Source organism: Alligator sinensis, unplaced genomic scaffold (genome assembly GCF_000455745.1).
Source record: "Alligator sinensis unplaced genomic scaffold, ASM45574v1 scaffold93_2, whole genome shotgun sequence".
Classification (NCBI taxonomy): domain Eukaryota; kingdom Metazoa; phylum Chordata; order Crocodylia; family Alligatoridae; genus Alligator; species Alligator sinensis.
In genome coordinates, this window is record NW_005841854.1 from 5,268,462 (window position 1) to 5,283,238 (window position 14,777).

Consider the following 14,777-nt stretch of genomic DNA (forward strand, 5'->3'; position numbering starts at 1 on the left):
CCTCTGCCCTCCCCTCCCCCTCCCCTTGCTGCTTAAGCAGGAAATCTCCCCCTCCCTCTGATCTTCCATAGCATGGACCTCAGCCCCAGGAACCCTAGGTATGTGGTATGCTAGCTAATGCTGAGAGGTGTCTGTGCGCATCTCTCTCCAATTTCACAGGGACAGTCAATTTCAACAGAACAGTTAATCAACAGGTCAGTCAGTAAGCCATTTAAGAAGTTTGAACTAATGGAGAGAGGCTATTATTTTGCTAATCAGCTGATAAACACTGTTATCAGCCTCCTGCTAGCTTGCTCTCCTGTCAGTTTGCTGCAGACAGTCTGAGGAAGCAGAGAGGGAAACTGAAAAGCTCTGTGTAATCAACAGGTGGATGCATTGCACTCTTCCCCACCTTACCTCAGAGTGTTAGCCTGGAACTGTGGGCTGGTAACACTCCTGCCCCTTGAATAGCCAGCAAGGAAAAGCCTGGAACCATGCAGGCAGAACTCCCTAATGAGGCAGTCCTGCTGGGGCCTGGCCACATCCCCTCCCCCCCAGCTCAACTCTGTACAAGGGAAGGAAGGGCTGCTCTAGCACCCCCCCAGCTTTAGCCTGAGCCACTGCAGGCATGTGCCTGAATTTCCTCAGTCCAGAGAGAATGTCTGTCTGGTTACAAACCAGTTCAGCCTAGCCAGGTTAGACTAACTTGCAAAAATTGAATCAATGTAGGCTCAGGCTTTTTGAATGTCTGTCCCTAGCCATGGAGGTCTTTAAAAAACCGGAGCCAGCAATGAGATAGAAACTCCAGCTCTCAGAGTTACCCGAGAAGCAGGTTAAGCAGGGACCACCAGACATTCATAGAACCTTCTGTTTTCACTGAACTTCTTTTTTGTCCTAATTAACTATTTTATCCAGTCCCTCCTTAATCTTTCACCCGTTTCACTCTACACAAGGCTATCTAACATTTTTGTCTGTAACTTGTAGCTCTCATATTTCCTCCCTTCAATGTCCCTTGCCTTTTCCTTTTCCTTTGGCCTATCTCCCACCTCTCCCAACGTAAACCCAATCTTCACTAAATTACCATGATATTGGTTGTAGCCATATTGTCCACTGTGTTTGTGTTACACCAGTGTTCACCCTGTCTACCAAGATTGTAAATGCTTTACACTGGGTGCTGTCTACTCCTGTTTTTCACAGCGCCTCATTCCTGTTCCAGGCTAACCCTCAAGCACTGGGATATGGTATTTTATTATAATATTTTATATACCATAATAAAGTTGATTAATAATAATTATACTAATAATATTCACCATCATAACAATGTGCTTAATTGAATGTTATACCAACTTCCTGACCCAGCAGCTTTATTTATATTATAGCTGTCTTTAATATCAGATACTATATCTATAAAATAGTTTAATATCTTGAATTCTTTCACTAATGAAATATAAACATCATATTTAAATCTAACTTGTAAACCTAAGTGTAAAATCTAGAAAAGACTAGGTTTATGACAGCGAACAAGACTATTAATATATCTAGTCTAGCCTCACAAGTAACTTCACTTGTTGTATTAAACCCAGTAAATTGTTTGAAAATGTCATTGCATTATATATAATACAATGATCCTAGTGCCTAATAGTCCCAATCACAGATCCAGAGTCCCTATCCTAGAGCACAAAAGGAAAATGGGACAATATTAGACAGTATTAAAGACAGTGGTTCCATGGTCTGAACTTTTATCAAGATTTTCCGTTGCTGTCATATCAAAAAAGGATTTAGAGAAGGGAAGTGAAGTGCCTTTGAGAATGTTTCTCCTGTGTGACCCTCACACTTCATGGGTGAGAGGGTCAGCAAGGGAGAAAGAACAAAGACCACTGATTCGCAACACTGTCTCTTTCCATTTCTTTGATCATGTGAAAAGACTTAAAACTGCCTTACATGACAGAGAGTTTCCCTGATCTTATAGACATAGATGGCATAGAACCGGTATACCACAGAGCAACCTTTTATTCTCCTAAATAAATCTCTTCTGATAGGCACTGGGCCTATCAGAAGCCAGCCACAGAATGGTGGACCCAGTATCTGGCTCTTTGGAAGGTACCTTCCCTACCACTATTTGGTACCCAATGACTCCCAGTCATAGCCGAAGATTAAACCATGACATCTAATGTAACACTGAAAATTCTTTGTTTCACTAATACCTGCAGTAAGAGGTTCCACAGGTATGCTATCCAGGCTTTCGGGATATTTCATTTTATATGCTTTAAAGACCTGTTCTTTGAGAATAGGATTTTCAGAATATTTGTGGCTCATTTGAATGTCAGTGAAATTCACTTAACTGTTCTAGGCTCTCTTGATCATCCTAGTACAGCCTTGTTTTAGGAGAATAGTCCTTATTCACCAGAGAAGTACCAGGCATTCTGTTCCTTGTCCGCATTGTCATCCATTATTGCTAAAGGCAAGTAGGAATACCTGGCTACTTCTTTGAAAAGCAAATATTTTTTATAGAATTCAGTTCTTAAATTACTCTGAGCTTTTTGCAGAAATATAACAGCTTTACACTGTTATGCCAGAAGAATGTAAACTACTGAGTTACTAGAATTAATAAGCCCCAATACCCTTTAAGTTTGAATGAGTTTATTAGGTGCGTTACCTCTTATCTCAAGTTTTCCAAAAAGCTTCTCCACAAAACAGAGATTATTTATTCCTCCATTGAGATTATGGTCTCATTAAGACAAAAAAAAATGATTCTGCAATAAAATACAATTTCTGAAAGCTATTAATCAGAAATACCAGTTCCACTAAAGCCCTGACACCACTTCACTAAAGTTTGTTTTTTATTACTGAGCTCTGGCAGCGGCAATTGGGGCCTCTGGGCACTCATGGCAGAGCCCCCCATGCAGCGTGGGGCAGTGGAGATCTCCCCCCCCACCTGGCACCCACACAGCAGCTGCCCCATGGTGCAGGTGCAGCGCAGCTTGGCAGGGCGCTGCACGCTGTCTGGGAGCTGGGGCAGCTCCATATGTCAGCAGGTACAGATAGTTCAAGTTAACTTTGAATAAGTATCCAGTTAGCTTTTTTTCTTTCTAGTGGTTTAGGGTTCTCTGTTTAGGATGAGATGAGACAGTTGTTTCTTTGTTTGCTTGTTTTTACCTGACTGCTGAGACAAAGTACAGGATATATAGCAAGTGATTACAGCTAGTTGGAATAAACCTAGCATACACCCATTGAAATATAACTGTAATGAGTGGAGACCATATTCATTTCAGATGATTTAACAAATAAAATAATGGTCCTGAAGAAATCCTTTTCATTTGTAGAAATATTGTAATTTTTTTTCCTAAATATCTTCAGTTATGTTGCAACATTGTTATCATTAAAATGGGACTAATACTTTACAAAAGAATATGACATCTCATAACTACCAGTGAATTTGGTATTATTATCCCTACAAAAGAAGAAACTTGGGTATGAATTTTAACCAGCAGGTCTAAAGTCGTTTAGGGGATCCATGCATAGAAAGTAACAGGGCACTTGGAATTGAACACAGGTTTTCTAACTCCCAAATTTTTGCTTTAATTACAGTATCATTGTTCATCCCCCCATGTAATTAGATATGGCACAGCTGTCTGGCATAGTTAATACACTCTGGAAGATAAATCACAATTAGTGTTCAGTAGTAGTGGCATTGAAGTTTTCAGTAAGTGCATCTACATGTAGTATTAAGGTGAAGCAATAAACTCCAGTGCTTTTACTGCTCCCAGGCACACTGTTTGAACATCCTGGACCACAAAATGTTGAGCCTGGTTGGAGCAGCCCTGGCTGGCAGGGGGCTCCAGGGATTCACCTGCCAGCCCAGAACTGCTCCAACCTGGCTCAGCATGCTCTGGAGGGGCAGGCTGGGGTGCTCCAGTGTGGGGCTATTTGGCAGATAGCCCCTGTACTGAAGCACCCTTATGCCCCAGCCAACCATGTCAGCATCTACATGTGCGGTGCTGGAGAGTAAGAAGCTCCACAGCAGAATATTACTTATATTTACAAGTACTGTCCTGCTGCCAAGTTAATTACTTTTCTGCAGTCTAATAGGACTGCATGTGTAGATGTGAGATGTTTAATACAGAGCTAATTAGTCTACTCCACAGTAAAGGTCTTGTGTACATGTGTCCAATGATACCTATTTGCCTCGCTACTTACTTAGTATTACCAAGCACTGTTTGTGCCACTTTTCCAACAGGGAACTTATTTATTTTGTTTATGTCTTACATAGTGCTCTCAACTGAGTTCATAACCAGTTATTGACCTTTGAAATATTCTCAGTGCTGCATAGTTAATAATGTTACTCATTTTATAAGAAGTTAAACACTCAGCTACATCTCCATTAATTGGTCAAAGAAATATACTCGCTAATGCATTAGAGCATTGTATGGACCAAAATAAGATGTGCATTAATGTATATCATAAACCCTAATTCTTGTATAGAATATTTAGTGTTCAGAGCTGAAACTGAGATATTCGGATATAAAAAGACCTGGGTTTTATTGGTAATGTAAGAGTGATGTTGTAGCCATGATAGTCCACAAATTGTGGAAGAGGCAGGGATTGCTTAGGGTGATGTCTTACATTTGAAAGCTTTTCTAACTTTATTCCAACTATGTAGTTGGTCCAATAAACAATATCACCTAAGAAATCCTCAGTTCTATATTCAGTTATGTCTTTAAAGGCTGGGTGGCCATATCAAGGATGATAGTGATGGCTGTGACATTGTGAGAAGCCATGCAGTGATTGCCATAGTTTTTTCTTAAAAAGAAAAGGAGAAGAAACAGTTGTTTTGGATATCAGCTCCTCTTCTAATCAAACAGAGGTAACCAACCTGCAGCACAAGTGATATGGGTGGGTAGTCTCTGTGTCTGGCACACGTAGCACAGCAGGGGACAAGTAGCATAACAGGTAGGACAGGAAGCAGAAGGCAAAACAGGAGATCAGGCAGGGAGCCCAGACCAGGGAGCAGAAAGTAAAACAGGAGATTGGGTAGAGAGTACAGAAGAGGAAGCAGAAAGAGCAGTAGATTGAGCAGAGCAGGAGGATTGGAGTGATACTCAGGAAGGTTGCAGGGCTAATTTGTGACATGCCTGACTCTACTATAGGTGGGCCCCTACAATAATAAAACATGGGCCCCTACTGTAATAACACATTACAGTACCCAAGAGTGAGTGAAGTTTATAGTTTTGCATGTAATTACTGCTATTTTTGCCTACAGTTATTTTAGTGTTAATTTTTTTTTTCATAGGAGACATAACATGAAGCATTAACAATCCCATTGGACTCTTATGTATAACTTAGTAACCTATCCAAATTGCGTTTGGAGTAAGTACATTTTTCTTATACATATTCTCTCTGTAATTTCAATTAAATATTCTATTCTTTTCACCTTGAAGTTGCTCTTTTTATGGTGTTTTGTGCTGCTATAATACCAATATATTATGTTTTAAAATACTTTGCACTTATGCAGCGACTTTCTTCCAAAGATCTAAAGTTCTTTACAAAATTGCGTAAGCAATATTGTCCTCATTTCACAAGTGGCAAAACTGAAGTGCAGAAGAATATGTGTGTCAGAGTTAAACATATGAATAATTCTACAAATTTAAAGTTAAACTCATGAAGAAGTATTTGCAGGGTCATAAATGTATTAGTTTAATATGCTATAGTTCTTAACCTTCTTGGATACTTCAGGATGAGACTTTTTATTAATGTAAAATATTCTGGCAATGGTAATTAGCACTATTAGTCATTTTGAGACACGTGGAGACTGGAAAAAAACACATTCTATGCCAGTTTGCCTGCAGAACTATATATAGCTTAAAACTATGCAAAAGGTAATATAAGTCCATTTACACCACTCTTTTTTATAGTTGAGGCATAATGCTCATGATTCCAAGTCTGTGTTTACAGCTCATGGATATTGTGGCAGTCTACGCAATTCTGTCCAGTAGTAAGCTTTTCTAAGAATAGATGCCCTATAAGGTAGGAAAGAAGGAAGATGGGAGTGTGGGGGTTACCCATAAATGAAATCTGTAGCAATGTCAAATAGTCAGCACAAGACTAGAGGTCTGTGGGAGGGCATTTTTTTGTGTTTTGATCTCAGAACCATGGTGGGACTGAAATGAAAAAATATTGCAGAATTATTTTCCATTGCATTAATGATGACAAAATTAAATTGCTTGATATGTTATGGAAAGGTTTTGGAATGAAAAAGGCTGTGTGTTGAAAAGCCGGGGACCTACATCTGCTCGTTCCTGACTTTGGATGTCATTAAAATCTCTTCTGAGGCAAACAGACGAACAAACATATCTTCAATCACAGCAGAGTGGCAGATGCGGGAGAACAAGATTATGGAGAGTCACAAACCCTGCTACACAGTGTACATTTACTTTAATTGATTATACCCCATGACAAATGCATTGTTTTTGTAGTGTTTGTCAGTCTAAAATTCTTTAGGCTACTTCTCAGACATACTAATTATAGTGTTAAAAAGATCTTTCTTTGGTAATATTTAGTACTTCTGGGTTCACATTTGATGTCAAAGGGAGGATTAAATGAACATGAATGAGCACTCTGAGACATTTTGCAATTAGCTAAGAGAACTGGAATGGCCTTGGAATAAATTGTTCTCATTATGTAATAAAACATTTTTTTAAATACACCAAATTCAATGCAAGGAATCTTGTCCTCTGCTACAGTTGTATTCTTAATATCACATTATGAGTCTGAGAGCTCTTCTTTCTGAAACAAAGGACAGTAAATAAAAATACCTTCACACAGTCCCAGCTTAGATTTAAATATGCTGTATTAATGTAGATGCCATTTTTAGTCAGAGGAACAAAAAATACCTCACTGTCAGACTGCTGATCCATGGTGGCCTATGTTTGATACCTCGATAGAAAGGTTAAAATCCTCTTTTATGCACCTATCAATTGTGCAAGAATATAGGGAGATAGCAGAGATTTCTTCTTGTCATCTGTGGTGATTGACACCTTGGTACATGTGAAAAGATAAATCTTTGTAGGCGTGAAACAAGCTATTGCTTCTAACATTTTGAACAAGTATAAGTCAGATGTTTAGCTGATCAGAACACCCAAAAAGTACACCCGGGGTGCCCTTGAATATCTCCTCCAGCTGCATGCAAAATAGTTTTAAGGCTTTTTTGCTTTTCATGGAAGCAAGACCACAAGTCCACAAAAATAGTCCAGAAAAACAAACAACACCCTCCCCCCCCGCCCCCCATAATATGCTGGTTAAGATTAAAGAAGTTTCTCAAGAGAGACAAGCGGGGGGGAGGGGGGGCAGCAATGCCAGAGAAGAGCTCTTAAGAACAGTCATGCCTTGATACAAGCTTTGAGCTGAAGTCTTTCTTTGCTGTTTTGTTAATGAAGTCAAATCCCTGGAAGGGTGAGATATAGATTTTATGGTGTGTGTGGACTGTGTTAGTACAACAAGTTTGTAAAGTACATGTAGCTGCTTTACAAACTTCGAGGATGCCCAAGTCCATGCCAGACTGATAGAATTTTAGCATGGGTATTATGTCATTAGATAAATTACAATATTCACCAGATTTCATAAAATTGTCTACCATTCTCTCAACTTCTTTGCCTTGGCAATCACGTTCCTTTTATTTTTCTCTTTTTCAGTACATGTTAACCAATACATATATTTTCCGTTTTCACTAATGTAGTATGTAGGTTGCAACATTAGATAGAAAGGGAGCCTTCAATATGGGGTGTGTAAGAAACACATTAAAACAGAGAATAAGGAGAGGAATGACAGAAAGCAAAGTGAACTCATTTAGTTGTATTTTCCCTCTGCTATGCTGATTTCCTACACAGAAAAATGCCTCTGTATATATCCTAAAAGTAACCTCTTACATGATTATCTCCATGCTACTAGTAAATCTAATTTACCCTATTTAAAAAAAAAACAAAACCAAACATCTAACTGCTGAGCAGACATTTCTTTGTTTCTGAACCCAAATCATCGCTTCTGTCTGCAGTCCAAGTCAGGTCAAATTCTTTTCCTGTTCCATCATAACGCTTTTGATGAGATTCTGATTCTCATTATCTTCAGAGGACTGACCGTACCTATCCATTCCCCTCCTTTTCCAAAGTTCATATGTTACTTCAATCTCATCTTCTCAAGAGACATTGGCTTCTCTTATAACCAACTGATTGTGTTTTCCTGGCCACAGCTGAAAGTTATATCCCTGACAAGCAGCTGATCTCTTTGCTATAGGTAGAATTTTGTGTGATGACTAACTTGAAAAACAAAGATGATTCAGAGGAGGAGGAGGAGGAGGGAGGAGGAGAGAAATGACAGTTTGCTTATACTTGTTGCAGTTTAGCTTTTTGTATTAAATGCTTTGAAAATTAACACATAGCTGCTGCTTCTGTGTAATCCTCAAGTGAAGTTATAAATTTCATATTATGACCATGGTGAGGAATTAAGTAGGGTGCAACTGACAGTTAATGACATTATTTTTAAATGTAGGTTATGAGCTCTATCAAATAGAGACAGTGGGTGTTATTCTGTGTGGTTTTAACCTCTTATCCCACTTCTCATTATTTCACTAAAAGACTATTCCAGGTAAAGGTATAAAAAGTATGACTGTCATTTCTTTTGCATGTTTATGCAGTTTCTATGCTAATAAGTTTATAACAAAACACATAGTGACATAGAGAAAGTCCTCCTGAGAATGCAGTGTCCAGGAAGTGTGGCACCACAAGAGAGAGTCTGGGCCCTGGACACTTGCAAGGGTAGTTTGAAGACCGTTATCTCTTTACCGTATATAGTTCTTTCTATAAGTTCCTGTACATACGAGAGTTGTTTCCACACCAAAAGCCTTATCAAGATACTACGTATCAATTACTAACATGGATGTATAGTGAGGACTCAGTTTACTCCAGTGATCCTCAGTTTCTGCAGTGTTCTCAAGGGACCATAGCCTGCTGCAGAGGCTGATGGAACTATCTGACCTGAATCACTCTCTGGTAGCCCTGAAGATCTGGAAAAGCTGCTTTCACCAATTTTCTCCAACTCAAGCCAATATAGCAAGTGTTCTTGGGCTATTTCCAATTATACAGTCTCCTTTCTTTCTTGCATGTGCCACTTTAATTTATGTACTTATTTTTTACATTATAATTCTGTTTACTGGTAACTAGCAAGACATACAGCAGTACATTTATGCTTGAGCTCTCAAGCACTTTACAATTTTCATTTCAGGTATTTTTCAGTTTTACAATACCACACATACTATGTATATTTCTCTCCCCTTGCCTCTGGGGCTTCTGTTATTCCAATGTTTTACTAATTGCTCTGTCTCTAACCTTTATGTCCCCATATCCACTGCATACATAGTGTTTATTTGCCTCATAAATTTGCTACATTTTGTCCACCTTCAATATGTTGCTATATTTGCTTTTTAAGACTTTACTTATTCTACGCAACTAGGGTTTATGGAGATGCCATCATTCCCAAGACATTTTAAAGAACTACTGACAAGATGTCAGGGAGTCCTAAACAATTTTCTAAATCATTTACTAATTAATTTTTTTTTAATTTATTCCATTTTGGCAGTGCATGTTTTATGATGTGAAAGAATATTTCTGCACCTTGTTTCTGTTTTATTTTTTAATTTCAATGAGAATTTTTTTTTTAATCATCATTATTGTTCAGTTCCCAGTGTCTTTTATGTTGTCACTGTCATGGACTTAATCTTTTAAGGCAACTTTTTTATTCCCTACAACCTTCAGTTGCTTGATTAATCTTAGTTCTCAAATAAATGTTCTAGGGCTTCTTATTTTTTTCTTCTACAAGAAATAATTTGAATAGCTTCCACTGAACAATTCTAATTAAGGAAAAGAAACTGAACTTTCCATATCTCTCTCTTTGGCAAAATATGATGGAATTTTACACCCAGACAGTCGATTGCTTGCTTAATCTTATTTAATGTATTCCCCTTGTAAGTTTCACAGTCTAGACACAGGGAAGCAGGTGCAGTTGCTAAAGACTATGTCTCACGTATGTAGTTAATCAAGCATAGCATCCTTTTATAAAGTACCATGAAATGCAAACATCTAAATGATTCAGAGTAAGAAAGAGTTCCTCTGATATATAAGGACTTCATGCATCTACAAACTTAAGTGTCAGCTTCTGCTCTTACTTGCACCAGAATGTGGACTGTTTCTTGAAGTTTATAAAGAGTACATGGGTGTGTCTACACATGTGCTTTACTGAATGGTGGATTAATTTACCGCATAGTAAAGTGTCACTGTCCACACATGCATGGCAATTGGGCTATTGTAGACTAATTTACAGCACCATTAGATAGTCCCATCAGACACAGGTATTATCCAATGGTGGAGTAAATTACTGCACTTAAATGTACATGTAGATGGTGATGTCAGGATTAGTATACTCTGGCTCAAATTGTGCCAGAGTTTATTCACTTACATTAATTGCACATATAGATGAGTCCTTGCACATATAGATCATACTTATATAATAGTATCTTAGCATTCATCTAAATCTACATGTGTCCTACACAAGGCACATGTTCATCAAATACATTGGTCATAAATGGACCAGTACAAATGCCAATGTACCCAACTGAATTTAAAAGAAAAAAAATGTTTTTAACATTGAATTTCAGTTATCTAGTGCCCTTCCAGAATGCCAAGTTCATTAAAGGTCAAATTTTGAAAAAGCAGTAAATGCAAAATTAAAATGTATGCCTTTTCATAGGTTTAATAGTTTTCATAGACATTAGGGCTGGAAGGGACCTTGGGAGGTCATCAAGTCCAGCCCCCTACCCCAAGAGCAGGAAGTCAGGTGGGGTTAAAGGATCCCAGCAAGATAAGTTTCCAAACACTTTTTAAAGGAGTCCAGAGTAGGTGCTTGTGCCACCTCTGGAGGGAGCCTATTCCAGGCCTTGGTGGCTTAGACAGTAAAGAAGTATTTCCTTATGTCCAGCCTAAAATGGTCTTGGAGGAGTTTGTGACCATTGGTCCTTGTTATCCCTTGGGGTGCTCTGGGGAATAGACATTCCCCCAGATCCTGATGCACCCCCCTGATATTCTTATAGGCTGCCACAAGGTCTCCCCTGCGCCTGCGATTTTCCAAGGCTGAAGAGCCCCATGGCTCTCAGCCTCTCTTCATAAGGCCTATTCCCCTGCCATCTGATCATGTGCGTGGCTCTCCTCTGGATTCTCTCAAGATCTCCATATCCTTCCTGAATTGTGGAGCCCAGAATTGGATGCAGTACTCCAGCTACAGTCTCACCAAAGCCAAGTACAGAGGGAGGATGACATCCTAAGATTTACCTGAGAAACATCTATGGATGCAAGTGAGAGTTTGGTTTCCTTTACCAGCTGCAACATCACATTGGTGGCTCATGTTCATCTTGTGGTCAGTCATGACTCCCAAGTCCCTTCTGGCTTTGGTGCTAGTGAGTGTAGCACTGCCGAGCCTATAAGCATCCTTAGCTCTGATCTATGGAGCTGAAAGTACTCAAGGGATGCATCTACATGTGCAGTTTACAGCAGAGTAGATTAATTAGCTCCACAGTAAAGCATCACCATCTACATGTGTGCCGGTATTTGAGCACAGTAAATTAATTAACTCCACCATAAAATTATACTGTTGGGGACAGTACTGTCTTATGAGGGAGTATTTATGTGTACTAAAACGCACATGTAGATGGTGACAGGGATTGGCTGGGGCACGAGGATGCTAAAATGTGGGGGCTGCCTACTGCCTAGTCCTGCACTTTAGCATCCTTATGCCCCAGCCAGCCTTTTCACTGCCCAACACTGCTGTTGGCACTGGATTTATGACCCAGATACCTTATTCTGGGCAGACCCAAACCCTCAGACTTACCATGTCTTCTCCATTTGATAATAGGCAAATTTTATTCATACACAGTGACAGCAGATAAGAATAATGCATGCAACGCAAACAAAATAACCCCTCCAATTGTATATCTACCATTCCTATGTCTGTCACAGGGGGCAGGTACATCTGTCCAGTCCACAAGCTTCACCCTGTGCTTCTTTCTTGAATGTCATATGTCAGCACCCTGGAGGTTCAAGGGCTGAGGCCCACCCCTCCCCCCAGTGGAGTGGGTGAGATGGACTGGTGGTATGCCCCCTGTCCATGGTGGCCTCAGGTTCCCCTATCAGGGATTCTTTGATGCTCTGAAATCCCTCCTTTGTATTCCTTCTTTCCTCTGATGACTTCATCTCTGGGTACCATTGACTGGTTTCCCTGTGGTTGTCATAGTGTCCAAATTCTGTCCTGTCAGCATATTTTTTGGTTCCAACAAACCCATCACATGCACACATCTTAATTTGGCCATTTCTTGGAGTCTTGATTTGGTCTGTCCACCAAAACTGGAAATCCCAAGGGCTCTGTACTTGGTCACTGTGACCTGGCTCCAATGCTACAGTGTCCCTTATCTCTGTTATGAGTACGCTGTTCATGTTTCCCAGCCTGTATACCTGCTCTAGACACAGTGCGTCCTGAAGGAAGCTTTGTCACAAACAGGATTTTAGAAACAAATTAACCTTTGCTGTTGTCCTGGAACCATTGTTCTAATGCATATTTACTTTACCTACAAGTCAATTCCTAAAAGCAAACCTCTAAATATAATTTTCTAGCCACCCCTGCCACCCAGAACCCAGGACTGACCCCCCCGGGCCTCCTACCAGCCTAGGGCTACTCTGCCCTGGCTCAAATAGCTGTGATCCTGGGTACACGTGTAGATGCTATGCCCAGGAGCAGTTGGCTCCAGTGCAAACTGCACCAGAATTTATTGCTCTGCCTTAATTGCATGTGTAGATGCACCCAAGGAGAACTATCTGCAACCACTCCAACTGTGGTAGGTATTCAATGGTGATAAGACTAGTTGAAGTGCCTTGCCACCTTGATTGTGATATTGTAAATCTAAAATATCATGCTGTTATGCATGTAATCTTGTCTGCCTGGCTTCTCTGTAAGTGATCAAGAAAAAGAGGTGCATGGTACATGTATGACTCCACATACCTTGTTTCAACTCTGTATCTGGTTGATGGTATAAGTAGTGGCAGCCAGGGATTTTCTTCCCAGCAGCTTGCCAGTAAGTAGCCTGTGAGTTTAATGATGGATAGAAGTCAGTATAATGTTAGATCCTATAAGGTACATAAGTGTGGGAGGGATTGTAAAATTTAACAGATGTGATATTCTCACTATGGACTAGGCCAACTGGTTGACAATCTAGCAGATAGTTCTTGCTTATTACATTTTTGCAGAAGAGGGAGTGGTCAGTGGGTGTATTGGAGTATAACTCAAAGGGCAGAGTTGGAGATGCAAGGATATATGCCTTAGCCCTTTCTTTGTTTTTAGACATTTAAGTTATGTTTAAAGGGCATAAGATACCACCAGGCATTTTTCTCCCTGTCTGTTAAAGAAGATTCTCGTCACTGTATTTCTAAATGTTTTGTTTGTTTGTTTGTTTGTTTCTGCATTTCTTTGGTAGAGAAAGGTTATTTGTAGGAGTTAATGTGCATTTAAGAAACTGCAGTTATCACATGGGTTTGCAGTTAAGATGTACTGTAACTAGATAAAGGGTGATGACAGGAGCATTGAGCGGAGTATTCCAAGCAGTCTTCACAGCAGCAATAACATTAAAAAAACAGTGCCTTGCTTACTGTCCTATCTCTGGGGCTGCAGCTGTTTGCCCCAGCTCATCAGAATAATTTGGAATTAAATGTTTTATACTCACTGTGAAATAAATTAATGCTGGCTTTGGTTGCATTGTAGCCATGGAAAGAATGTGATCATGGCTGTAGTCAGGATTCTGCTGTTAGCTATGCGTAGAGCTCCAAGTGAGTCCCCTTCTCCATGGTTAATGTTCCACTTGTTTTGATTGGGATGTCAGTGGTTGTTGTCTCTGTGTGCATGAATTTGGTAACTATCCCAGTAAAAACACTTAAAACTCATGATAAAATTGTGTTGTTATATCCTGCATGCACATTGGAAAGTATACAGGCAGTCCTCATACTTATGACACAGTTGGTTCCTGAAAACCATGAGTTAAGTCAAAATGTCATAACTCAGAATTTTTCCATAGGAACGATGTTATAAATGGATGACTGATTCCTTTACGACTCTCAATACAGCTGCATCCAGCTGATAAGTCTGTTGTGGTGGAAGGGGAGTGGGGAGAGAAAGGGTGTGGTGGGGTCAGATCAACATCCCCACAATGAAAGAGGGATGGGGCAGGGGCTGCGACAGGGGCTGGGGCAAGTGCTGTGCAGGCACGGCAGGTCACAGGGGTGCGGGGCAAAGGTGCAGCTCATCTGGGGGGCACTGGGGTGGGGGGTGGACAGCTCCTGCTGCTGTGCACCACTGGTCTGGGAGCTGCTTGTCTGGCAGCTCCTGCTGCTACTCCCACCACTCGTCCAGAAGGGCATGGGGTCGGGGGGGGACATGTGCCCCCAAATCTGCACAGGGCGGGCAAGGCTGGGACTGCACTGCACTGTGTCCCTGATGGGTGGCAGAGGCTTTGGGGGGCTAAAGCAAATTGTCAGGTAGCTGCAGCCCCCACATAGGCCCCGCTCTACTCCATACCAATCTGGGGGCACATGCCCAACCCCATGCCTCCTGCTGCTCACCCAGATGGGGCAGGGTGGGAGTGATGCTCATCCAGAGGCAGGGCAGTGGTTCCATCCCATGCCTGTCTTGCCCCAGCTCGGCGAGCAGTGGCAAAG

The 14,777-nt window shown here is 40.6% G+C and overlaps 1 protein-coding gene across 3 annotated transcripts in view; it reads left to right on the forward strand.

Annotated features, from left to right (window-relative positions):
• The window catches only part of CHRM3 (cholinergic receptor muscarinic 3), a 505,262-nt gene that overhangs the window by 355,022 nt on the left and 135,463 nt on the right, over positions 1-14,777 (forward strand). Inside the window, exon 1 of one of the 3 annotated variants that reach the window (XM_006016365.2) lies at positions 5,286-5,346. The exons of the other annotated variants lie outside the window; for them this stretch is intronic. The gene's annotated coding sequence lies outside the window, so the exon portion shown is untranslated. Of the gene's footprint in view, positions 1-5,285; positions 5,347-14,777 lie in introns of those variants that run through there. 3 annotated transcript variants of the gene reach the window in all.